This window comes from Passer domesticus, unplaced genomic scaffold (genome assembly GCF_036417665.1).
Source record: "Passer domesticus isolate bPasDom1 unplaced genomic scaffold, bPasDom1.hap1 HAP1_SCAFFOLD_54, whole genome shotgun sequence".
Classification (NCBI taxonomy): domain Eukaryota; kingdom Metazoa; phylum Chordata; class Aves; order Passeriformes; family Passeridae; genus Passer; species Passer domesticus.
In genome coordinates, this window is record NW_026990162.1 from 798514 (window position 1) to 825281 (window position 26768).

The 26768-nt window shown below is 48.8% G+C and overlaps 1 long non-coding RNA gene across 2 annotated transcripts; it reads left to right on the forward strand.

Moving 5' to 3' along the window:
• Positions 1 to 729: 729 nt before the first annotated feature.
• LOC135292858 (uncharacterized) lies at positions 730 to 4308 on the forward strand. 2 transcript variants are annotated; one of them, XR_010355026.1, is made up of 4 exons: positions 730 to 916; positions 1328 to 1619; positions 2283 to 2346; positions 3041 to 4308. It is a non-coding gene; the product is annotated as an uncharacterized LOC135292858 (long non-coding RNA). The 2 variants fall into 2 exon arrangements; XR_010355025.1 differs by lacking the exon at positions 730 to 916 and having other exon boundaries at positions 934 to 1619.
• Positions 4309 to 26768: the final 22460 nt, after the last annotated feature.

Sequence of the window (26768 nt, forward strand, 5' to 3'; positions counted from 1 at the left end):
TGTGGGAGAGTGCCCCCAGTGCTGCTGGCGGTGCTGGCCGAGCTAGCCGGGACTTTGATAATTTGAGGAAGTCAGCCGCCGCCGCTGCATGAGCCCATCAGCCTTTGAGTCTTGGCCCTCAAATATCGTATGGCAAGTCGAAACCATCTTGTCTTGCTTTCTCTGCAAGTTCCTGTAGAGAAAAAGCAGGAGCAGATGGCTTTATCAGAGATGCCATGCCAGGCTCAGGGAGAGCTGTTCCCAGCTCGAGACCAGGAAGAGCAGCTCAGGAAGCGGGTGGAAGAGCCACAGCAGAATGGCCAGGTAAGCCTGACTGGCCAGGTGACAGAGGGAAGGGCAGGAAGAGGGGCATAAAACAGAGCTCTTGGGCCTGAGGAGGCCAGGAGTCCCACAGGCACTGAAAGCACAGAGCCTTGGAATCTGCAGAGATCAGCACAGGGACAGGAGGTTTGCAGTAGAAGCAGAGGTGGGTAGGGAAGCAGAAAGAAGTGGCTGAATAGATGTGCTTTTGAAGCTGCAAGAGGAAAAAGCTGAGCCTGATGGCAGCTCCCAGTCACTTGCTGTGCATTTGTGTGTACAGAACATCAAGGCAGAGCCAGAAGCAGAGCTGCCCAAAGCTCAGAGTGCCATCATGGCAGTGGAGAGGAGGAAGAAGGAAGACATGAGAAGAATTCAAGAGGAGATTCATCTCCACCAGCACAGGAGCGATCAACAAAAACATGTAAGTGGAAGAGTGGCAGCCACTCCACTCATGAAACTTCCCATGCATTGTTGTTTACAGACCATCAAGGAAGATGTGCAGGCAGAGCTGCAGGAATCTGAGGATAGGAACAAGGCAAGGGTGAGGAGGCTGGAGGAAGAAATGAAAATTGTCAGAGAGGAAGCTAATCCCCTCCTTCAGGCTCTGCAAAATCAAGTGAGTGAGGGAGGACAGCCACTGCAGTCACCAAACTGGTGCTTTCTGCCCTTCTTGCCTTTCCACTGCAGAGCAACAGGGAGTGGGGCCGTGCCTCTGAGTGCCATCCTGCTCTAGTGTGGATCACAGTCTCTCTGAAGGACATTTCCTGCTGTGCTGAATCTCAGCTGTTGCCCTGGACAGTGGGACTTGTCCTGTGGCCTTCTGGCCAGCAGTCATCCAAATTGATTCCTGCTGGCCTGTTGCTGCTCTCCCTGTTTCTTTACAGTGGAACATGGTGACCCAGATGGAGGACTGAATCCCTGTCTGTATCCCTTGTAAATCGGTTCTTTCCCTTTCCTCACAGTCAATGACTCTTGGCTGACAGGGACAAGCTGTAGTCTCTGACTGCTTTGTTCTCTTTGACTTGAGGTGCAAGTGTCGACATCTCACCTGGCAGCCTGCAAAGACTTCCAGCAAACAATGGGCAATGAAGGGCCCCAAGGTTGGTGTGAGGCACAAGAACTGTCCCCACCAGAAATGCGACAGGTTCAGCACACCATGGCCTCTGGTGTTAAACCTGCTGCTGCAGCAGCATTACCTGGGGGAATCTATTCTGTCAAACCTGGGAACTCAAGCTGGGGCTGTTTGTTCATCACCAGTTCTGACAGCGGCATGGCTGCTCCAAAACCGGAGACTGAGAAGGGGTACCTGGAGATTGTGGGTATGTCTAGTGTATTTCTTGTCTGAGGGACAGTTTACTCTGTGCAGGTGTCAGCAGAGTGGTACCAAATGCTCCTCCTGACTTTGGTGTCCCACTGGAGACATTCAGGACTCCCCAGAGGAAGTGCTGTGCTCTGAGGCATTAAGAGAGCGCTCTGGGTGTTCCTGCTGTCTCTGAGGGCAGCTTGGACTGACTTGGCTTTGCCTGAGCTTCCCTCTCTGCTAAAGGCTGACGCAGGAATTGTTCTTGAACCAGATGAAGGCTGTGGACTAGCAGATCATCTGGACGAGTCCTGTGTGCCAGTGGCCAAACTGAACAGAATCTTTAGCTTCCTATATTCTCCTTAGACTGCAGACTTCCAGCTAGTCATCAGAGCAAATAAACCTCACAGAAGTTAACTGGTTTTGGAGTTTTGTTTTTTTTTGGTTGGGGATATTTTTTTGGGGGGGGGGGGGGGGAGGTGTGTGGTTGTTTTGTTTTGCTTATTTTTAGTGGGTTGTTTTGGTTTTTTTTCTTTTTTTTTTTTGCTATTGTGGTTGTTATTTTTGTTACCCAGCTGACCACAAAGGGCTCAGAGCCCCAGACAGTGGGGCTGCCTTTTGTATCTCCTGGAAGCTGGCATCTCTGCTTTAAAGTGAGCATCTTGCATTTTATTTCCCTCAGGGAGAATGGTGACCATGGAAAATCCCGCAATGAAATACATGGAACAGGAACACATTAGCAGCGGGTGAGTCCAACTGCAGTTACTTCTGCACAGCCATGGGCCAGGAGTTTTTCTGGTGGAATGTCTATCCAGCATGAAGTCAGGCCAGATGGAAATATGTTCACACCCTGGGGATAGATTGTCCCATCTCTCAGTGCTGCTCAGAATTTGGGAGTGTGCTCAGAAGGCTTTGTCAGAGACATCTCCATGCTGTCGAGGTCTTGCCTGCATCAAGGAACAGAACATGGAATATCTCCTCTCTCTGAAGTATAGGACAGCTCTGTGTTAATTTCTTTAGCATTTTTGTATGTCTGAAAATCATATAGACACACTAATGAACAAAGAAGAATCTTGCTTGCCTGAAAGGTCAACCTACCCCCTATCAAAGCTGTCAGATAATAGTTCTTAGGAACATTTCTTTCCTGTGGTTTGTGGAAGGAAATACTCTGTGGTCAGGAGAGGAACCACACAGTTTAGAAACTGAAACCCAAGATGAAAGAACAAACTCCCTTTAGGAGCTGAGGCAGTGAACCCCAGTGCTTCAGGAACAGGCCCAGTGCCCGTGCACTTCAGAGGAAAATGCATCATCTGCCTTCTGGCAGAGCCCTCCTGCATCCTGCAGGTTTTGGGCATTTACAGGAGACATCTGCTGTGTGGGCTGGCTTTCACTCCAAGAGCTAAACAGCTTCTCCTTTCTCTGCTTCTGTTTTGTTTCTAGGTCTTTTGGAGATGTGGTTAGAACACTCAACAATGCCACAGGAGGAGAGGCAGAAGTCAACAGCCCTGTGTTTTTATGTCTGTAATTTCATTGTTTTTATGAAAACATGCATTCCCATCTCCATATTTTTGTGTTTCTAATTATTCATATACCAAAGTACTTCTTTTTTAACTCTTAATTTATTGCAGTTGGTAATTTTTATGTAGTGTATTTTAAAATATCACAAAACAACACCCTTTGGGTAATATTCTGCATTCTTAAAAAAAAACCCCACAAGCCATTTTAGCTTCTGTCTCTCAAAGGTTATTTCATACCTGTCTGTTTTAAATCAGGCCTACAAGTCATTAATAGGATTGAGACAGGTTCAGGAAATGCACACCAGTAATTCCTCTTTTTTTTTTTTTCTCCCCTCTCATCAGCTCAACATTTAGCTGCAAACTTAAGATGAGCAAAATAAAAACCATGTCATGGGCCTTTGGGAGTACCCTTGCTGATCTTTCTGCTTTTTCTGTTGAGCAAGGCTCTGATCCAGGCAAAGAGATTGCACTTAGTGACACAGAACCATTTGGCTGGAATTCTGCTGATTTCTAGTAACAGCTGGAGGCCTGGATCTCCACAGGATGCTTTGGCTGTCCCAGGCTCTGTTGGCTTTTGGCTGCCCCAGGCTCTGTTGGCTTTTGGCTGCAAATACCATTTTCCTTGCTTTCTTATCCAGAAGTACCATGGCAAGAACCACCAGTGGGCCATATTCCAAAGGCAGTTTGATCTGGAGTTTGTGAAGGAAGGAGACCTTTATCCAATTCCAAACCACATTAAAAAAATCATAAACGAGAAATTCCCATCCTTAACAAACAACTGACAATTCAGAAGTGGATACAGAGCTTATTTACAGAATGAAAAGTAAGGGAATTTTCCAATGGAGTTGTGGTTTCTGGAGTTTTTATTCTGACTCCCACTCACAGCTAGCACTGGAGAAACTCATGTCCCTGGAAGTGTCAGTGTCTTCTGCCTGCCATGAATTGTTTGCCTGCAACCATCAGAGGCATCAGGCTGGAAACAGTGTCGGCTGATGTTAGCAACAGGAGCTGCCCCAAGGAGAAAAAAAAATGAATGAACTTGTACCTCCCAAACCCATCTCCCCACAGGCTCCAGCAGGATTCCTTTGGTTCTCAGAAATACACCGAAATAGGGCTGAGAAGACCATCTGAATCTATGTGTTCATGCCCAAGACCTCGCTGATGCTGTTTGGGTTTTGTAATTTTTCTTTTCTATGTTTTCTGTATTCTTTGCACATATATTTGTAGCTCTATAGCCTATTCTATTAGTGAGTAGTTTTCCCAGTACTTCTCCATGGCCTTTCCCTAAGCAGAAAAACAAACTTCCAGGGCTCCAAGCACCGGGGAGTAGAAGGCCCCAGTGCTATCTTGGTTCTTCCTGGGACAGACCCCTCCAGGCAGCTGGTGGAGTCACCATCCCTGCAAGTGTTTAAGACAAGATTGGATATGGCACTAGGTGCCGTGGTTTAGTTGAGCTGTTAGGGCATGGGTTGGACTCCATGATCTTGCAAGTGTCTTCCAGCCCAGTGATTCTGTGATTCTGTGACTGAGGGAGCTTTCCCTGCAGCCCTGGAAAGGGCTCTGAGGGCCCTTGGCCAAGGACGGGGATCAGAGCTCAGGGAAAAGCAGCAAAGGGCTCAAGGCGAAAGCGAGAGGGCAGAGCTGCCACAGCGTGGCCCAGCAAGAGCCTCATCTGCTCCTCCTCAGGCTGCGCCATCCGCGCTGCCGTTTGCGGCGCCGGCGGCTCCTCTCGCTGCGGGGCTCCAGCACGTCCCGGGGGGCCGGGCCCGTCCTCTTCGGGAAGCGCCGGAGCCTCGGAGGCGAGCGGCCGCTGCTGCGGCCGGGCGGGGAGAGCTGTGGCCGCGGCCCCGGGCATGGCGAGCTGCCGCTATGGCCGGCTCCTGCCGCGGCTCCTGCCTGGCGGGCACAGACACGGCCAAGGGCTGCCCGGGAGCTCCCTGCCGGTCCGCAGCGGGCCTGGCCAGGCTGCTGCTCTCCGCGGCCTCTGCCCGCCGCTGCCGGCCCCACCGCGTTCCCGCTGCCTCTGCCGCAGCCGGGCCCACAGGGGAGGCGGCACATTCCGGCTGGCTCGCAAAAGCCCTGCTCGCAAACCCCCCGCCACGGCCTTGGCTCAGGCACAGGCTGCCGGCGTCCTAGCAGCTGCGAGCTGGGCCTGGCCGCTGCCGGCCTCGTGCAGAGCTCCCGCCTGTGTCTCCATGGCCGCGGCTGCTTGGTGTTATGAATAGAAAGTTGTATTTTTTTTAAGTTTCAGAGTTAAAAAAAAAAACAAGTCAAACCAGGTCAGACTTCTTTGGGTGTGCTGGCAAAGAAAAAGTCTTTAATCACCCGTTAATGGCTGGTAATTAACTATTGTTTCCCTGATGCTGGCCGCTTGCCAAGAAGACACCAAGAGAAACCCTCCAGGGTAAAGAGAATGGCCAGTGACACCAGAGCCAACGTGCAAATGAGAAACGCATTGCACCCTGGCTTTTTTACAGTTTTACAGTTTTTACAAGAAGAACCCCTAAAATCACAAGCCAAAAAGTGACTTAAGTAATGTCTAAGGATGGGAGCATAGTCCCATACCTGCTTGAACCTTTTTGCTTCTCACCCTAACCTGAAAAGATACTGATTAAGAAGACATCCTGGAGTGTTAAACAAACAAGTAAGGACTCCACAACTCTCCCGTGAGGACAGAGTCCCCAGCTCTGTCTGCAGACCAGTGGACAAAGCTGCATCATCCTCCTTCTCCGTGCCACGCCTGGGAGCAACGGCGGTGTGGGCGCAACCCGTTGATTTCTCCCCACCTGAGCTGATTCTTCTTAATAAAGGCATTAAAAAAGGAGAAAGATCTCCTGCCCATTTCTTTCACTTGGCACAGTGGGCTGAGCACGGCCAGCGCCAGGAGCAGCCCTTCACGGGCCCGGGCTCCGGGCACTCCAAGCTGCAGGCAGCACAGAAAAGGGCTCTTTGTTTCACCTCTTCTTTCAGTGCTGCTAAGAATGTAGCCTGCAGCAAGCTGAGAACACCAGAGCACGGAGCCCTTTGCAGGCAGGCCTGCGTCTGCTGGAGGGGCAGAGGGAGCCCAGCAGGGATCAGACACAAACCAGCAAGGCACTGAGGAGCCCCTGTGGTGGCAGTGAGCAGCTCTGGGCTCCAGGCACTGCTGCTGGCATTTTCTATTGAGCCATCTCCAAGTTCTTCTCTTGTGCTCTGTATTTCTAAGTGTCTTCCCTCTTGGTTTTGGTTGTCTGCTGCACCCTCGTTTCTCCAAATTTTCCTACCCTGTCAGCAGCAACCCCCATGCAGAAATGGCTAAAAAAAATGAGCAAAACAGCTGGGAACAGCAACGTGTGGAACCCTATGGCTCAGAAATTCTGATATCAGGACTCTCTCTGTGCCTTATGCTTGTCAGCACCTCCTTCTCAGTGCAAAAACTAGTAATGAGTGGAGGTTTTTTCCTTAATAGCTCCTGAGAAGCAAATGATGTGCTTGGATTCTCATGAGTGGATCCATTAAGTTCATTGCTGGGAAACAGAAAGTAAGGCCACAGTAGCACATCAGCTGGGAGCTAGTCACTCCCTGCAAAGGGCTCGTGTATGATGTGGGAACACCGCGTTCCAGGATGGGCAAGAAGGGTCAATTTGCTCAAGGTGCAGCTGCTGAGGTTTGGGTTCACGTGGAGCACAGTCAGGGGTGGTGAGCACTGGAAGATCCAGCTGCAGTCCCCATCCATGTCCCTTTCAGTGATGGCTTGAGGGTGTCTCAGCCTGGATCCAGAGTGCCCTGGGGGGCTCCTGGGGCTGGCTTTGCACTCAGGGTGAGGATGGCCAGGAGCCACTGAGGCCGGCAGTGGGGACCAAGGCTGGGGCTCGTGGCCTGGCAGGTGTGGCTCTGGGGGCTGGGACATGCCAGGGCTTGGGTCACAGTGGGAGCTGTGAGCAGGGGCACGGCCAGCTTGGCAGCTGAGTGACATGGTTCTGCTGGCTGTGACATCAGAGAGGAGAGGTCACACTGACCTCTGTGTCAGGAGCAGCTCTGGGCAGTTGGATTCTGGCAGCCAGTGAGTGCACATGCAGGGAAAATGCTGGGCTGGATGGGAGCTGGGAAAGATGCCCTGGGGATTTAAAGCCAGAGTGAGAGCTGGGACCCTCAGGGCAGGGCACTGTCCCCAGGGCAGAGGGAGGTGGATCTTGTGGTTCTCAATGTGGCTGGTGCCCAGAGAGGCTCTGGGGACATTGCAGGTGTCACCAGCCCCCTGGTCCCTCCCAGCCAGACATGCTGAGCCCCCTTTCTCCCACCAGGCCATGTCTCCAACACTGGCCTTCATCCTGGCCCTGTTATTCACCCCCAGTGGGTTGAAAGCGGACATGAAAATTGATAAGGACGCGGTCAGGCGGATCCGGGAGCGCAAGAATTTCTTCATCAGGAGATGACTCGACTCCTGCAGGAGGTGGATGACAACAATTCCATCATGGAAAGCCTGCTCCTTTCTGTACGACAGCTGCTGTGGCTGCCTTGGCTGACCATAGCTGGGCAGAAGGGGAATCCAGCAATTGAAAAGAATGAAGCTCAAAGGATGCAAGAGCGCGAGGAGTATCTGCTGCAGGAAATGACTCGGCTCCTGCAGGAGATTGATGGCAACAATTCCATCATGGAAAGCTTTTTCCTTTGTCTATGGCAGCTGCTGTGGTTGCCTCTGCTCCCTCTGGCCTTTTGGCTGGTCATGAGATGGAAGTGTGGCTCTGCCAGACACAGCACCCAGGAGGAATCCAGCAGCAAGATGAATATTGTGAGGTTGATGTTCAGAAGCAAGGAGAAGGTGAGTGAGCATGAGAAGGACAAGGGTGCAGACAGGAGTGGCAGCATTTTGGCTGTGCCCAAGCCATCACCAATGGGCACATCTGGGATAAGGCTGGAGGGGGCTGTGAGCAACCCGATCTCATTGGAATGGCCCTGCTCATTGCTGTGGGATCACACTGGGTAGTCCCTAAAGGTCACTGCCACGCCCAGCTGTTCTGTGATTCTGCAGCAGGGCCTGCCCAGCACGAAGGTGCTGCAGGAGCTGGTGGACGAGCTCCTCGGTGTGTGCCGAGTGCTCTCCCGGAGGAGCTTCATGCCGGAGCTGCACCCAGCTGCCGGGACGGACACCAGCCCTGCAGCCTGCAGCGTCCAGGAGAGCAGCAGCAGCTACCGCACGCTGGTCATCCTGCGGCCACCCCCCGGCCACTCCTTCAGCCCGAAGAGCACCAAGTGGCCGCCAGCCAGGCACATCCGTGTGGCGCTGGAGTGCCTGTGCTCCGGGGAGCAGCTGCTGGGGCACACGTGCTTCCTGCACGCCGCTGGTGGCCAGCTGCCCACGGATCAGGAGTGGTACCTGCTGGACACCCTCTGCACGGGCTCCTACTTGGACCTGCAGAAAGTCACCCGCTGGATGCAGATGTTGGTGCTGGCGGCCTGGCCGCTTCTGCCGCAGTCGCGCCACTGCCAGCTCACGGCGCTGCCCTCCGGCAAGTCCTGCAGCTTCCGGCTGAGCGGCGCCGCTGGCCTGCACTGCAGCATCGAGATGGCTCTGGCCGTGCAGCTCGGCAGCTCAGGGGCCCGCCTGAGCCTTGAGTAGGCAGCAGCCGGCTCTGCCAGCAGCACCGTGTGGGCCAGAGAGCTGCCACCTCTCAGACTCACTACCGCGATGGCACTGCTGCTGAGGTGACAGCATTGCAGGCAAAAAGGAGTTGGGGAAGGTGAAGGGAACCATTCCTCATGGGACATTTTTTGTTTTCTCTTAGGATTCTTTAGTTCCTTATTATGAAATCTGAAAAATGTAGCCAGATCATAATACTTCTAAAACCTCCCAAGGCAAAGCTGGGAAGGTTAACATGATTTCAAATACGTAGAAATTTATGTTGAGAAAAATTAGACATCCATAGGAGTTTTCCTACACCACTTGTTTGGTTTTTTTCTTGCATTAAAAAAATAAAATATAGTTCTTTAACTCATATTTGGTCTCTCAACATGTCACTTGTGATGAGAATGCAGACAAGGCACCACCATTAGTAAATTGTCAATAGAAGCAACTATGGTGGCAATTCAAAATTTCATTGGCTCTCGCCCAGTTCCATCTCAACTCTAGGAGGATTTCTATAAAAAGGAAAGAGAAAATTTGGCCCACTACATACCCATTATGAAAAGGAAGGAAAGCCTCTTGTATCTAAGCCAAAGTTGACAGAGCCTAAGTGAAAAACGATCATCACATCTCAATTTAAAACTGCTGGCAGCTGCCCTGCTCCCAGACTGGTTCTGCTGATCTTCAGCAGGGAAGTAGAGGTGTTCCTAGAAACAGCAAACAAGACAAACTTCCTGGGCAAAACCAACCTGTGAAACTGCATCAACTCCGGGATCTTTTGGGCTCGGTCCTAACTTGTATTTTGTTAAATGCTCGCTGAACGGCACTTCTTGCTTCCCCCAACTTAATGACTACTATTACACTAATTGCAAGCATAACTTAGCACCAGCAGAGAACCTCCTCTTTGTCTTCCTTCTGGGTTAGAACAAAACAAATTTGAAGAGGAATAGTCCCTGAAAATTTGTTCCTCTACAACTTCAAGTTGATCCATACCAGTTCTGACTAAGAGACAGCAAGAGACGATAAACTCTTCCAGAAGCTCTTCCGTGGTCATGGCTGAGGGAGCTTTTCCTGCAGCCCTGGAAAGGGCTCCAGGGGCCCTTGGCTGAGGATGGGGATCAAGGCTCAGGGAAAAGAACCAAAGGGCTCAAGGCAAAGGCGGAGAGGGCAGAGTTGCCACAGCGTAGCACATGAAGAGCCTCATTTTTTTTTTTTTTTTTTTTTTTTTTTTTTTTTTTTTTTCTGTGAGGGAATGAAACCAAAGAAATTGGTCTCAGCACGCCTTCTGGAATGGCAGATATCCCCACACATCAAACTCTAAGTGAATCTTTACCTTTACTAATTAGACAAATCTTGCATGTATCCCTCACTTAGGAACTGTCTGAAAACTGAGGCAAAGGCTTAGGGATGCCAGATGAGAGTAATGGCCTCATTGTAGTGACTGCATCTCTGTGCACTTTGCAAACTTGCAGAATTATTCCAGACAACTTAAAGAATGAAACAGATTTTGTCTCTCCTATCTGCTCTCACAAAATCCCTGGTGCTTCAGTTTGTTCAGTGTCTTTTTTTTTTTGGTAAGGACAAGAGCATGCCTAATCAACAGCACATTACTATGGCATTTTTCCAACCGGCAAAAATATTCCTGTCTTCTGCTCACAGATTCTAAAGAAGAAAGAAAATCCAAAAAAATAGAGGTTTTCAGAGGTCTTAGGAGGAAAAACAAATTTGTGAGAGTACAAATCTGTCTTATCACATGAGGGGTTTTGCCAGTCCATCTGCTTGGAGAAAGATTCACTTTGGGAGGCAGTTTTCAAAAGTATTCCTTGGAATTGAGGGGCACAATGTCACAATGCATCCCCCTGTGATGTCACAGCCCACTGCTCTCTGACACCAGCCTCCAACCCTTGTGACAGCACAAAAGGCATTGAAACTCCTTGGAACCCCAAGATAAGCAGGGAGAGAAGGTGAGGTCACAATCCAGCAATGCCTGATGTCACCATCCACAGCTTGGTGACATCAGAGTCCTCTACCCTGTTGTCAGCGATGAGGTAATATTTTGCTGAACCCAAGAGGTTATTAGGTAAAAAAATGAAAGTTTTTGGTTCTGTGTGTTGTTACTTTTGGGTTGGATTTGCTCCAGTTAATTTGTTGGGTGTTGGTGTGAGCTGGGAAAGCAGCCAGGTTAAAGACCTGACCAAAAAGGAAGTAGGATCAGAGTAATGCGGGCAGAAAAGTAGGTGGTGAGGAGAGAATAGAAATTCCCAAGTACCCAGGCAATGGGAAAGGGGACAGGGATTGCCCCTGGCCAAGAAAGGGGATAAAATGTAGTCCTTTTTTGGAGAGTGTGTGTGTTTGGCTCTTGCGGGAAAGAAGACATACCTGCAACTCAGGTGAATTGTTACTAATAAACAGATTTCTTTTGCCTCCACTTCTTTGTCTCTCCATTTAAGTGTATCTAAAAGTTTATTTCTAACACAGCAGGCCTTCCATCCGTGCAGGCCCATGTTGTCAGAGAACAAAGGAAATCCTGTTTCCTAGTTTCAATTTCTACATTTCCATGATGCTCTTCCTCAGCCACCTGCATCACATCTCCCTGGCCCTGTCTCTAATGCCTGCTCCTGACACCTTGCCATGGCTTCCTGGGAACAGTCCTGGTCTCTACTGACAGGGCCTCTGGTCTCTCTCCCTGGGAGAGGCCATCACATCCAGGCCTTCCAGGTCAGGCCCTGTACAAGGTTTTGTCCCTTTTGGTTTAAAGGTCAGAGTTTGTCCTCTCTGCAGCCCTGCTGGATCGAGGGTGATGGGCACAAGGACACTTTGCAGCTGTGTTTAGGGCTGTGGGGCTGTTCAGCCTTGCTTGCTCAGTAGAATGAGTCATGTCCAGGGGGCTCCAAACCCAGGAAGGAATTCTCTCTGCCTTTAGTTTTGGCAGCTGTTCTTTCATCTGCACAATGACAAGGCCAGGCCTCCATGCTGTCACCCCTGAGGTGACAAGGACAGCATGTAGGCCCCTGAAGAAAGGGAATTTGCAAATACACAAATGGTGCCCCAGGGGTGCAGCTCAACTTTTCTCCTCCTGCCTGTGCTGAGTTGTCCTCCCCACCTGAATTCTGAAGCCTGGGAAGGGCACTGTGCCAGCAAGGTACAGTCTGACACTTCACTGCTGACCAAACAAGGGCCCCTTCCCATTGTTCAAGCTGCCGAACTGTGGGAAGAAAGGAAAATGTGTCTGAATCAGGGCAGCCAGGCTGCCAGCAGGGTCTTGTGGGCCTCCCTGTGTTGTTGTGGGACACCTCATGGGAACTGACCAAGTGAGGGACAGCTGGAAGCTCGACTGGAGGAGAAGGTTGGGATTTTTCAAAGATTTGGATGCCGCAGTTAAATGTCCCAATTCAAGGCTGCTGCTGATCTCAAACTGGGAGGGGCTGTTGACTCTCTTGAGGGACAAGATGTTGCGGTGTAGAGGCTATGTGTCCCCGGCCCAGCGACAGAGAAAACAGGGGTGTGACAGATCCCCCTGGCAGACCCCGCAGAATTCCAGCTGCCAGCAGAGGTTCGGCGCAGATGAAAAAAGAGGCAGCAGCACGAGTCCTGGAGTCGGAACAGGCGTAGCTTTATTTGATGGTAAACTCCCCAAGTCCAAGGTCCCAAGACCCTGACCCAAGGGCAGGCAATAACTTATAAACAGGGACGGTCTTGGGGGAGAATACAATTGTTAACCAATCGAGAGGACTGAGGGTGGAACACAAGGTGGGGAAATACAATCTGTAAACCAATAGAGGATCTTAAGGGATGGGAAAGGCTTAAGTAAACCAATGGGGTTTCAAAGGATAGAGAACTGACAAGGAAGGTTCTGGAGAAAAAGGCAGGCTTAGGGAAGGATTGACATCTGAGGAGGGAAGGAGCAGGGAAGGTGTTGGGGGAAAAAGAGTAGGGACAAGAGGGATTGAGGATTTGGCAGGGAGTGGCCAGGCAACAAACAAGAAGACAGTTAACCAAGCTGAATAACAATGAGGGAGCGAGTCTAAATTTAGCAACATAAGATACAAAATGGGGAACCTGTGCTACTCCAAAGGCAGGGAGAAAAACACAGAGGGATTAAAAAACCACAAATCAAGCAATAAAATATAGCAAATAAAGAAAATGAAAACACACCACAACAACAAGATGTGATGCAGAGAGATGCAGAGAGATTGGAGCCTTGGATTTCCTGTGGGAAAAGGTGCTGCGCCCATGGCCCTGGGCCTAAGGCTGTGCCCCACAGGACATGGGTGCCACCCGTGGTGGGGCACAAGGGGAAGGCTGAGGAAGCAGAGCCCAGAGACTCTGTGGGGGAAACAACAACAATTTCTTTCTTTGCTCTAAAATAAGGATCTGAAGGAGCCTTGTTGGTGCTACTGGCAGGGGGGCCTCTGGCAGGGGTGGGGAGACTCCTCAGGGTCTGAGGCCTTTCTCTTTAGGGACCGCCGGGGCCGCCCAGGTGAGCAGTGCCCGCCGTGGGTGGGAGCAGAGGGTCTGGGGCTGGTGCCCTGGACAGAGGGACCTGCCTCCTCCTGGGGCTGGTCCTGCTCTGGGGACACCGGCACAGCTGGGGGTGGCTTTGGCCCCTGGTGGCAGTGATCTCAGGAAGGAGCTGGAGTTGCTGTCCCTGCAGAGTGGGGTACGAGGGCCAGAGGAACCCTGTCATGACTCTGGAGAGCCCAGGACCCATCACCACGTGGGCCATGCTGTGCCATCATCCCCTCTTGCCTCTGGCTGTTGTCATCCCTGAGAGTCATCAGCCCAAGCAGTTCTTTCTTCACTTGGAACTAATTTCTCCTGGTTTGAGGCTTGGCTGGTGCGGGGCAAGGACGCTGCGTGCAACCACCACGTGGCTCTGCCTCAGGGGGCAGAGATCTCTCTTCAAACCTGTGCACATGGAGGATGTCCACTGACATGCTTTGGTGCTTTACAGTCCACATGGAAAAAGATGGATGTTTGTTCATCAGGAAATCTTTTTCTTTTTATTCGGAGGGGTGTTTTTCCTTGCTTGAGAAAGTGCCTCTTAAAGTGTGCAGTTATATTCCATTTTATTTGGAATTGGATTTGTAACAGTCTAAATATACAGGCAGCAGCTGGAATTTCAGAGTACCAAGATATTGTCCTTTTCCTGGGGAAACTAAGGCCACAGATAGTCCAGGAGATGCATTTCATGCTTGAGGAGGACTCTTGGCCAAGGTGCTGATTTCATCTGGAGTTCATTGCACATCAGTGCCCCAGAACTCCCCCCATTAACTCACTGCCATGGTCACATTTCATTTCTTTTCCTCTTCTATCCCATGTACCCTGAAATGATGAAATGATAGAAAGGGTGGGGATGGTGTTGTGAATTATTTAGACATGTGGGAGGTCATCGTCTTATCCCACGAATGTGCATTTACACACAGCAAACATGAGAGGTTAAAAACTCACTTTGGTCAGTGTCAGAAAGTAGAGCTGTTAATTATTATTTATTAATATTTCTCTACTCATCTCCAATGGATGAGAAGAGATGGCATCATGTTTGCATGAGTCTTCCCAGGCACACATAGTTTGAAAATTATTCAAAATTATTCAAAACCTGCATCAGCTGGATCGGCTGTATCTTACTAAGTCAATACCCTTGAAGTTCACTGCCTCCACAGTTTTTCAGGATTGATTTTTTAAAGTTTCTTCAATGCTGATCCATCCTAAAGTGGATTTCCCTTAGATCCTTTCCTCTCTTTGCCATTGCTATGCATGCCAGGAAGACTAGGTGCTTATTTCCAGAAGCACCATGCCTGACAGGATTTTTGCCTGGGCTGTTACTAAACTGCACTTTTTGCTTGCTGGCCATCTAAGCCATGTCCTTTTTCACAGCTGTGCCTTACTCCTTGAGACTGCACAGACTGCAAACAATGCACAGCCTAGAGGGAATGTCTATTCCTTTGATTCTGTCCTAGTCACAAAGGCACTTGGAAACAAGAAACCTGGAAGGAAAATATCAACGTAGCCATGCATGTTTATCCCCATGTCCTTGTCTCCTTCTTTCAGCTACCTTCTGGGTGAGGAACTCTGGCTGGTTATGGAGTACATGGATGGAGGCACCCTGAGCGATGTCATCAGCAAGAGCTACCTGAGGTTGCAGCCATCAGTCGGGAGGTCAGCAATCCCATCTGTGCTGCCGAGGGCTTGGGCAGGATTGTCTGGGAAACAGGGGCTCAGAATAGGAGAGGTTTTATGTGCCAAGCTTTGTTTGTGTGTTGCTGCTATGCTGTGGGCAAGTAGAAGCATCTCAAGTGAAATGCCTGCCAGCGCCCCTGCACTCACTGAACTCAGTTCTTGTACTCTTATCTCCTGCTGTTGTGTTCTTGCTCTGCCTCTTGTGTTTGCTCTTCTCCATCTTGCTTTCTAAACTTTTGCCTGTCTTCATTGCATTCCTTGTCTGTAAAAGCAAAGGTGCTGGTGGCAGGATTTGAAAGGAACAGCAAAGGAAGAGAGAGAGACTCGTTTCTCTCAGTCCTCAGCTATAAAGGATAGGAGTGCAGCCAAAGCACAGTTTGCTTCTGAGCACATCCCCTGCAGCAGCAGTCATCCTGGCTGGTGTGCAGGGGACAGTCTACAACAGCAGGTGCTGTTGCTCTTTCAAAAGCTGACATGCCTTTTCTTAGAAAGGTTCTGCTCTGCAAGTGTTGCAGCAGCAAGCTCTTCCTCTCAGTGTCACTATGTTCTCCATTACTCCCCATTCCCCTGGAGAGGGAATCTTTTTGATTCTTTGTGCCCTTTCTTATGTGATGAAATCACATCACTTAGTTTTGCCCTCTTGTTTCTGTTTCCTCTCTCAGTGCCTGCAAGGACTGGATTTTCTTCACTCCAACCACGTGATCCACCGGGATGTGAAGAGCAGCAACATCCTTCTCAGAACCGACGGCTCTGTCAAGCTGGGTCAGTGTATTCTTGGTCAGGTGCAGCATTCCAAGGGATGTGGGTGTGGGGCTGCTTGGAGTGGCTGCCAGCTCCCCAGAAATGGTGCTGGTGACAGTGCAGGGACACCCGCTGTGAGCTGGTGACACGGCTGCAATGTGTACAGAGGCATGACAAGGAACAAGCAGCCAAGAGTGGTGTTTCTCTGTGTGTCCCTTCCAGGGGGAGGGAGCTACAGTCTAAAACTTCCAAAGAAGAAAAGCCACTGCTGGAGGCAGTGTAAAAAACTGTGGGAATTTTTTAAGTCACAATGCCATATTTCCTTGGCTAAAGTCCGGAGAAAACAGAGTAGGGACAGTTGTCCAAGAGATTCAACAGCACATTCTCAAACTTCTACTGGGGAATTCTTTTGCTTGGTTTCCAAATTGCACAGAATTAAAATAAAAACAGTTATTTTGCTTTCTCCTCAGCCGATTTTGGCCTCTCTACTCAACTCACCCCTGAGAAGAATACACGGAGCGTGTAAGCAGGGACTGCTTGGTGGATGGCACCTGAAGTGGTGACGTGTCAACCATATGGCCCCAAAGTGGACATATGGTCTTTTGGAATTGTGGGAATTGAAATGGTGGAAGAAGAACCTCGTTACTGGAACCAGAGTCATGCCTCGGTAAGGAGCAAATCCTCACTGATCCTGCTGTCTTTCTCACCTGTCCCATGTTCTGTGTGTCATTGGACAAAATCCCATTGCCATCTGCTAGGACTACTTCAGGCACAGTGCCTTCCTGAAAATGTCCCTGCAACACACCAGCATCTGCTGTAGTTTTGGTTGCATCAGTGGGGGAATTCAAGCCTTACCACATGCAAACAAACTCCATTCTCAGGCAACACTTGCCTTTGGGTTATAAGTGGTTCCAGTTGTCTTGTCTGTGTAGATGGCCCCAGTAACAGGAAACAAGCATCTTAGAACTACTCTTATGCTTCCAGAAATGAAGGAAGGAAACCCAAACCAAACAGAGTTTCTAAAACTGTGGTTTTCAGAGAGGGACTGCATCCCCTGTGCAGTTTCTTCTTGCTGGGAAGCTTGCCTGAAATCTGGGCAGGAGGGTGTAGAGACCACAGAGTCTCTTCTGCTTCTTGTGCAGTGCTGCTGAAACACTCAGTGACCATGTTTCTCTCACAGTTCAAGCCACATTCTCCATGTCACCAAGCCAGCACCTGGTGATGTGGAGAGCCTGCCAAACCTCCCAGTGTATCCTGGCACTTTCTGGGATGGGCCTACCATTAATGCATTGACTTGAGTAGCCAAAGGAGCAGAGAGTGACCATAGGGATGGCACCTCTCCTTCTTCTGACCATGAAAAGCTTTTCTTTTCCACATAAGAGAAGCTGAAATTTTCAGACAGTTGAGAGACAGAGCTGCAGGTGTTTCCTGTGTGCCCAAGCATGCATTTTCATCCCAACACATATGTACAGGCATCTTAATGTGTCTGTGTGGAATATGAGATTGTAGGTGTTAGTTGCCTTACCTGGGGAATAACTGATGGATTTCCTTTCTTTCCTTCCAATTACCATTGTTTTCAAGAACAGGACAAAAAGCTTGATGAGTTTTGTTTTATGGAAGCTGTGCTTAAGGGACCAACAAGCACTGCAGTGATGCCTTTCATGTACTAATCCTTGGAATTAGTATAGCAAGGTCCCCGTACCAAAAAGCCTGTCAAGCTGGTGTGAATCCTCAGAGAAGCAAACGTGCTTTTGTTGATGTACTTCCCACTGAGTAGGTCAATGAAATCAGCAGCCATGGCAAGATCTGAGGGATGTTGGAAAAGCTGTGGCTGCATCGGGGTTTGGGTTTTTTGTAGGTGAAGGAAAGTCATCTCTGGGTCTTTGCCAGGGCAGAAACTGCCACTGAAGAACAGGATTTAAACAGTGGGATGTGGGAGAGCAGTTACAGATGGGGAAAGCAGCAGGTGTTTCCTTTTTCTCCAGGCTAAATTCATTATAACCTCAATAGGGACCCCAAAGCTGCTGCATCCCAAGCTCCTCTCGGCTTGGCTGCGTGACTTCCTGAGCTGCTGCCTGCAGACAGACGAGGAGCGGCGCTGGTCTGCCAAGGAGCTCCTGCAGGTAAAAAGCAAAGGGGCTGCAGGTGAAACAGGGTGTGAGGGATGGGCTCCTCCTCCATGGAAGTCCAAGGCATCAGATGAGCCCCCTTCCTCCTCAACTCCACTCTTGGTGCTCTTCAAATGAAAACGGTGAGGAGTCCTAGACTGGGCTGGGCTGGCAGGGCCCTGTAAAGGTCATCAGGTGCAAGTGTCCTGCAATGAGCAGGGACGTCTTTAAAGAGATCAGATTGCTCAGAGCCATTTTCCACCTGACCTGGAATGGTTCCAGGGACAGGTCACCTACAAGCTCTTGGGGACCCATGCCAGGGTGGCACCATGCCATGAGGAAACAATTTCTTCCTTCCACCTACTCTGACTTGATCCCCTGTGTGTTTAAAATTTTTCACCCACATCCTATTGTAACTTGTCCCGTTCAAAAAGGTGTCCCCCAATTTCTTCAAAGCCAATCTGAACTTTTGGAAAGTGGCAATAAGTGGCTCTCTGGGGTCTGTTTTTCACACAACTGAATAACTCCACCTGTCTCCACATTTCCTGAGAGGACAGGTACTCTGTCCTCTGATTGTTTCTGCTGCCTTGTTTTGTAATTTGGTGGTGTGCTCCATTTTATCCAATGGCAAAAGAATTGAAGTAGAGCAATGCAGGGTACAGAGACATGAAAAGGTGGTGCAGGAACCCAAGGAAGCCAGGCTGGCTGAGTGGTCAGAGATTTGGCTGTGGGCAGGAGGGTCTGTGGGGGGCTCACTGTGAGCCTCTGAGGGGCCCTGGTTTGTGCCCCCAGCCCACCCTTCGAGGTTTCTGGCATGCAAACAGGGAGAGCTGAGAGGGACTTGTCCCAGCCCCATCTGCTGCCTGGCACGCTCAAGCAGACAGGAACTGCCCCAGGGTTACTGCCAGGTTGTGTGGCAGAGAGGGAAGTGCAGCAGCCAGTGCCACTGGGCTGTCCCTGCTGGGAAGGAAGGTGCCATCCAGCACAGGAGGGGCAGGGCATGGAAAGGTAGACACTGCTCTGTCTCCCTGTGGGAATCAGCACAGTGCCTGTTGTTCAAAGACAAGGACCAATGTGAGGCTTTGGAGTTTCCTGAAAAGAAGAAACTCCAAGGACTGAAAGCAGCATTTCTAGAGCACTGTCAGTGCAAAAATCCCAGCAAGATGAAAACACCTTGATAAAAGGATGAGTGGGATTCTGGGCCAGGTTTGGCTGTGATGACAAGGTCTTGCACATGATGATAGAGGTGCAGATGGTCCATCTTTCTGGATCTTTCTAGGAGCCCTGTGAATCCTGTGAAGCACTGAGTTTGGAAAGTCATGGTTCATTTGACTTCTCTTGATTTTCTTTTTTCCATTGTGCAGCATCCATTTATAACATCTGCTGAGCCTGCATCCAGCCTGGTGCCACTGATTGTTGCAGTGAGGAAGAGGAAGGAGACAGGACAGCACCACTTAGTTATCAACCACCTTAGAGCAGGATTGTAGGTTAGGATAAGGGTAAGGTTTAGGGTTAGGGTTATGCTTAGGCTTAGATTTAGGCTTAGATTTAGGCGTAAGTTTAGGCTTAGGTTTAGGCTTAGGCTTAGGTTTAGGCTTAGGACTAGGTTTAGTGCTGCGGTTACGGTTAGAGTTACTGTTATGACTAGGTTTAGGTTTAGGTTTAGTGTTAGGGTTACAACTAGTCTTAAGGGGTTAGGGTTAGGGTATGATTTTGTAATAGGTGTGCAGAGTAGGATTTGAAATTAATAAAACCTTTCAAACCAAAACTCTCCTTGTAATTTCCTTCCTTCTTACTCTGTGAATAAGCTCATGATTTCCTTGTAAATTGTCTGTTGTTTCTTAAATGTGGAAGTCACCCCTACAGTGTCTTTGGCATGTTGTGAAATTGGGGAACGCTCATCTTCATTTATCCTCTCCAGACCATGCTGCTTTTGGAATATGACCCACTTGTCTGGTTTTGGTCAGCTGTGGTACCTCTATTTGAGGTAGAAAGGGCAATGGCATTTGCATGAAAAAACAAAGGAGGAATGGGACAGCCCAAATACTCTATGTGGATACAGGCTCTCTGCTGTGACTCAGGAGCATTCGAGTTCCTGCTATTTGGATTTGTATCCCCAAGTGCAATGTCTTTGGCGGAAGGAGAGCCTTGCTCAAGTGAGAAAGCAGAAGGATCAGAGAGGGGGCTCTGAAAGGTCTCCTCTGGTGCAGAGCTGGCAGCGCCTGTGAGGTGAGAGCGGGCCCGGCCTTGGCCGGGGTGCAGCCCCAGCAGAGGCCTGGCAGAGCCCAGAGCAGCCTGAGCCTGGGCAGAGGCAGGCTGGAAGGAGGCCCTTGGAGCTGCAGGAGGCAGCAGCCGGGCCCTGGGTGCCTCTTCCTGGCAGCGGGCGAATCCTCCGCTCTCAGAGCCCAGCTGGCAGCTGGCTGCTCCCGAGGGGAAGCGTAGCCGTGCTGGGCACAGCCCAGACTGGAGGCATTGGCCGTCTGGAGTCTGCCCAGGAGCAGAGGAAGGCCAGGGGCAGGCGAGGGCCGCTGGCCTGGCTGAGGATTCCTACTCTTCTGCTGGCTGCCCTGTGACTCCTGGCAAAGGGCAGCAGTGTGTGCAGCACTCTGGGCAGCGGCGCAGGGAGCCGGGCTGCTGGGCAGGCTGGAGCACAGGGCAGCGTCCTTCAGGCACGGCACTTCTGCCAGGGCAACCCAGGCCAGCCTGAGGCACTGACAGCTTGGCAGCTCCCATCTGCAGGAGCCAGTGCCTTCCACAGCTCTGCCAGGAAGCGCCTGCAGGCCTGCAGTTCTGCCCTGAGCCACAGCAAAGGTGTGAAATGCAGAGTGTTTTGCAGAAATATTCAGGGCCACTGAATATTGTCTGGAGCACAGCAAGCGCTGTGCAATGCTGCTCTGAGCTGCTGGGAGAGAGGTGTTAGAAATAAACAAACTCTTAGTTACCATTAAATGGAGACAAAGTCATTAAAGTAAAAGAGAACCTTCTTCTTAATAAGGATTCAACTGAGCCGGCTGTGTATCTTTGTCTCCTGAGAGCTGAACATACACACACACCAACACAATGCTGTTTTTGATTGCTTTTCACAGCCTTGGGTGATCCCTGTCCCCTTCCCCTTTGGCTGGGTGCTAGGCAACTTCTATTCTCTCCTGACAGCCTACTTTTCTGTCCCCTCTCCTCTTCTCCTACCTCTCTTTTATTCTGGTGTTCAACCCTGCCCCTTTTCCAGCTTCAGCAACACCCAAGAAATTAACTGGAACAAATGCAAACCAGAACTAACACCACCTAGCACCAAAAACTTTCGTACTTTTTTCTAATAACCTTTTGGCTGCAGCAAAATATGACCTCCTATCTCCCTGAGGGAATCACGAGCCTAATTTCAACATGTTTTTGGGATGATGATGCATCTTCAATGAATAGGTTTTCTTTTGGGAAGGGTATAAGGACATGAGTTCAAGGTTGCAGGACAAACAATTTTTTGTCAGTTAGAAGTTCTCGTGATGACCTTCCCATGCCTAGTTTTTAACCTTTCTGTAATGTCAAATGACCTCAGTTCTGTGATTATTACATCTGCATACTATCTGCAAAAACCCAACATTGAAAGCCATGGTTGTATTTTGGTTGAAAATTAAGAAAACATGCAAATTCATATTTCAATGATAGCAGTGGCAGACCTTTTAGGTTTAATCCTATTCGTGATATTTTCAGAAACCTGCTCTTGACTTCAACAGGAGCTGGCATGAGTGCTTAACCATGAATAAATATGGAAGGTAGTTGTTAGTGATTTTCAGCATGAAAATGATTTTATAGACACTGTAAACAGAAGTGACAGGTGGCAAATAGCCAGAAAACTCTGCAACTTATAACCTGCTGATGAAGCACTTTTGCGTCTACAGACCTAGCCTTCAAACACCTCTCAAAGATCTGTGGAGTTCATGGGAACCTCTAGGACCTTTATTTATAGTACCTTTATTTATAAAGGTGTAAATTTTAATTTAAAGCTGTGAAGAGAAAGGGAATGTTTAACCACGTGCAATGTCTTTAGACACTGCAATCAAGGTTTTCTTTTGCTCTACCATACTCCAATGTATTTGGGAAAATAATCTTTATGCAAACCTGTGTGTCAGTGTAGTTAATCACAGTGGTATTGTGTGGATGGATGTACATACAAAGTCTTGAGACAGAAAATATAAGTTCAGACCTTGTTAATTCTTACTAATAGATTAGGAGTGCTTTGATTGATCTGATCTGGTGGGGTTCCAGTATCTCTTCTTTTAAGGCAGTCTGTAAGATAGAACTCTCTACCTCACACATAAAGTAGGTTTTCTGTCAAACAAACAAAACAAAACAAAACGCCTTGAGACAATTCTAAGTTTTTTGAGAATTATAGCCCATGCCTTGTTTGTGTATAGTGACTGTTTAGTGAATTAGCACTCCCAAAAGGCAGATTTGGATGCAGCAGTGGGGAACAAAGTGACACAGACCCCCTCATGCATCCAAAGGAGATCTCTTTATTGTAAACATGGCACCCTTTCTATGCCTTTAGTCTCAACCTGACATAACTGAAACCAAACCGAGACCTAACAGAACTGAAGAGAAAGAAGGCACCCATTGGCTGGTGCTTCCAAATGTCAGAGATGAGCTTGCTGCCAAGCCCAGGGATTGACTGCCAGGGGCTTCCCCCAGTCAGATCTCTTAGGAAGCTGCAAGCATTTCAGCGGCCAGATGCCGAGGGGGTGTGGAGTTCAGACCAATGAGAATATGCAGACGGGGTCTTTCAAATGCTCTGTATGAGGGGTAGGCTGGGAAATAAACCCTCTCTGTGCCACACAAACCTCGGGGCTGAGTGATCTCTGTCTCCTGCACCCACAACCCCCAGAAGTGACCTAACACGTGGTGAACCCCAAAGTGATAAGAACTCAGAAGCACAGAGCAAAGAAGACACACGGCGTTAGAGCTGGAAATTGGTGTACAACCGGATTACAAGCAGCGTAAGAGCTGGTAAATGGTGTGGGAACCAGATTACAAGAGCAACAGGCCCAAATTGGTGTTTGGAACTGGAGAAATACAGCCTGGGAGCTGGGAATGGTGACAGAGCTGATATGCTGAAAACCTGGGACTTTGCTAAGTAGCATAAAGTGCTGCGAGGTTTCTAGCCCTGTTTTTGTGGACTGGAATCACTTAGGAGACCATGGGAGCTTGGATGTCAGGATCAGAAAACTCTGTAATGAAGGTACTGATTTTCTTCTTTCAAAGAAGAGAAATAAACCACGATGAGCGAGCTCTACAAGCTTTATTCACATGGTGTGAAAACCATGAGGTGCACGTATCAAAAGGGGATGCTTTAGATTTGCCCTTTTGGGAGAGGGCTGGACAAAATATATTTGAGGCAGTCTCATTTGGCAATGATGCAGCCATCGGTATTATAAAACCATGGACACTTGTTCTGGACTTATTAAAGAACTGGATAATGAAAGGCAAAGGGGGAAGGGCAGCAGTGCAGCCGCCTCTTCCTTCCACCCTGTGTGCGAGCTGGCATTGCCGCGGGAGCCGGCAGGCCCCGGCTGCTGTGAAAACGTGCTCTGCTACTGGAACTGTGGCTGACCAATGTGGAGCATGTGTGGGAACCAGCACAGCCCCAGGGAGTGGGGGAATCCTGGAAAACGGAGACCATCCGGGGGCTGCGCGAGCCAAGGACACCGATGTCGTCCAGAGGGCCGGTGGCGCCGATTGCGCAATCCAGACACGTGGAGAGACAGCGGCCGCCACAGCCCCGGCAGCCGACCCGGGCGGGCACACCACGCCGCCCTGCCCTGGGGGAGCAGACCATGTGGGGAACGCTTCTGCTCCCCCCCGGGGACACCATGCCATGCAGCCGCTCCAAGCCCTCCCGGGTTACAGGGGAATTCCGCAGCCATTACACCGTGCCACGTGGCCGCTGAGATCGCCCCCCACCATTCGCACCGGGGCCGCCGCAATTCCCATCACCATGGAAACCGAGTGGGCTGGCTCCAAAGTCACCCCTCCCTGGAGCCCAGCGTGTCTGCATCGGGAGTGGCCCTGCCCCGAGCCTGCCTCCAAGGTCGGATCTGAGAAGAGCTGCAGATACCAAAACCAGAAGCAGAGTGTGGGAAAAGCCCCTGCGGGGGCCCAACCAACAAAATACAGTGGAAAGAAGCGTGTGAGGGTGTGTGGCCGTGTCAGCAATAGCAAGCAAGCCGTCCTGAAAAGATGCTGCTGGCCACATGCCACGGCCATTTCACAGCAGCTGAGAGAGGGCCACTTTCTCACCAAGTCCAACAGAAAGCCAACATTGCCCTACAAAGCTTTTCAAATCAAGGCTGTCATGTTTCAAAAACTCTAATAAACACACTGAAGGGTTATCACACAAAAGTTAGAAAAATGTACAACTGTTTGTAAAATATGCCTTAGAGTTCATAGTACAATACTCATTATGACTGTTTGCGATTGTTAGGACCAAAATCAATAGGCCTATGATTGGGAAAATGTGCTATTTCTTCTTCAGGCAATAACTGCTTTCATCAAGGAAGCCTTAGTGTGTCTATTAATATTTGTTTTCCTAGTATTCCTACTAATTATTATTGCCTTGTTTCAAGAAGGATGGTTAAGCTCCAAGGGATATCCACTAAAATACTCATTAAAAAAAATATATCAATTTGTCATAACCAAATTACTGTTGCAAAGTTCTTTCACTGAAGTTCTACCACTTGTCATCATTTTGTCCTAGATTGCAAGGTAATGTGTGTATTCTATTTGCCATCTGTTAGAGGTGTGGCTCTGTTATCTTCTCTTAATTGGGCAGTTTTCTTTATCTCTTCCATGACCAATCCTCCCTCTGGGAACACATCTGTGTTAATGGGCCATTGAGTGCCACAGCATGACTGATAAAACTACATCATCCCACATTGTGAGAAGCTCTGCCCAGAGGGAGGAGCCAAGCATTCCTAACTGGATATCATCTGAGATTTTGGACACCAGGACAGCCTTTTCCACTGGATTCCCAGAGGAGCAGCTGCCTTTTCCACTGGATTCCCAGAGGAAGACCAGACCCATGTACACCACCACTGGATCTTCAGAGGATGACTACACCTTTCTACAGGATCGCTGCTTCAACAGAACCACACCTGACACTCCAGGAGGACGGCAGCCACCATTCCAATTAAACTGCTACCAACCCCCTGACCAACAGGTGTCTGTTGGAATGTTGGAGGACACAAGGCAGATGATGACTTTGGACCGGGTTAGCATAAGAGATTTGATAACAGGATGCCTTGGCAAAAGCAAATGGAACTTTGAAAGTTAGACTTAGATTGCAAGAAGATTAAATCAAAGAGGTTTACCAGAAAAAGAAAATCCATTAAACTCTGCAAGTGGGAGATGTTGTTACATGCATAAGTTTGTGTATGTGATTTTAACCTAATCATTGTAGTACACATTACTAGCCTCCCTGAAATAATATATAATATATAATATATAACTGTTTGTATCCCACAATAAAATTGGATTCTGATCACCGAGTCAGTCTTTCTTCCCCGTCTCTCTCCATCGCTGACAGGTGTCAGGTTGTATTCTGACTCTGGCAGTGTTTTTTTTGTATTTCTGCATTGTTTATTTGACTTTTATTTTCTTCCCTAATAAAGAACTGTTATTCCTGCTCCCATATCTTTGCCTGAGAGGCCCCCTTAATTTCAAAACTATAACAATTTGTAAGGAGGGGTTTTACATTTTCCATTTCAGGGGAGGTTTCTGCCTTTCTCAGCAGACACCTGTCTTTTCAAACCAAGACACATTTTAAAAATTAAAAGTCATCTACTAAATCACTAACAAATTGTATAACTTTTAACAAGGGGAGAAGGGTGGATTGCTTGCACTGTTATTCATGTCTGAAGTTTTTGTACACTAGATATTAGTAAAAGTTTGTTTTTAAAGTATAAATACAAAAAACCTCCCACTACCGAGCTCATGATCCTGATCAAGCCATGAACTTGGCTGGTAAAGAAAAAGATATTATTAAACCTAGGTGCTCTTTTTCCAATGAGAGAAATGAAAAAAGCCTCATTCAGAAGAGGTTTTTTTCAAGTTCTCATCATGAAAAAAAGACCCAGGCAGAGCTCAAAACCCATGTTTTGTCCTTATTTTTATTTATTATACAAAGAAAAAGGGAGGAAAGGGGGTTGTTGTGGAGGTGCATCTTTGACTCTTAAGTAAATAATATGACAGTATAATAATCCTATGATATTCAGCTGCCTAAAATACACTTCAGTGGACACTGGAAACCACAGACAAGCATCCTGAAGTCTACCTACCTCATGGACAGTTCATATAAGAACTTGATTTGTTTACAATCTATTCCTTAAAATATTCGACCACATCCTATTGTAACTGGTCCTGTTAAAAAAGCTGTTTCCCACTTTCCTCAAAGCCACCCTGAAGTTTTGGGAAGTGGAGCTAAAGTCTTCCTGGGGCCTGTTCTTCACAAAGCTGAATAACTCCATGTCCCTCCGCATTTCCTGAGAGGAGAGCATTGCTGGCCAGGGGTCTGTGTCAATCCATGAACTGGACAGGAATGCTGAGGAACACGCCTCGAGCTGTTTGTTTTCCAGCTGTTTGGTTTCCACTCTCATTACATGGTTATGACAATGGGAAGATGCCAGCAGCTCACATCCCCGGCAGCACACAAAGAGTTTAATGTTACCTTACCTTAAAAAGGTAACATGTTTTTGACCAATCCCACAAAGCAAAAGCATATTGACAGTAGTTCTATCCAACCCTTAGAAGCACAGGTACCTTTATTTAAAACAATGCTTGCTTATTTGGAATACAATACCTGTTTGCAAGCCTTAAGGTAGAATGGACTGAGCTCCATTATTAAGCTTAGAAGTTCCTAATATCTCACTAGATATACTTTTCTGTAGCTTAGGGAATTATTCTAGCCAAGTGTTAATACAAAGACCATTGTTCTATTTGTCCTTACTTTTTTATGTCTTATGTAATTTTGCTGC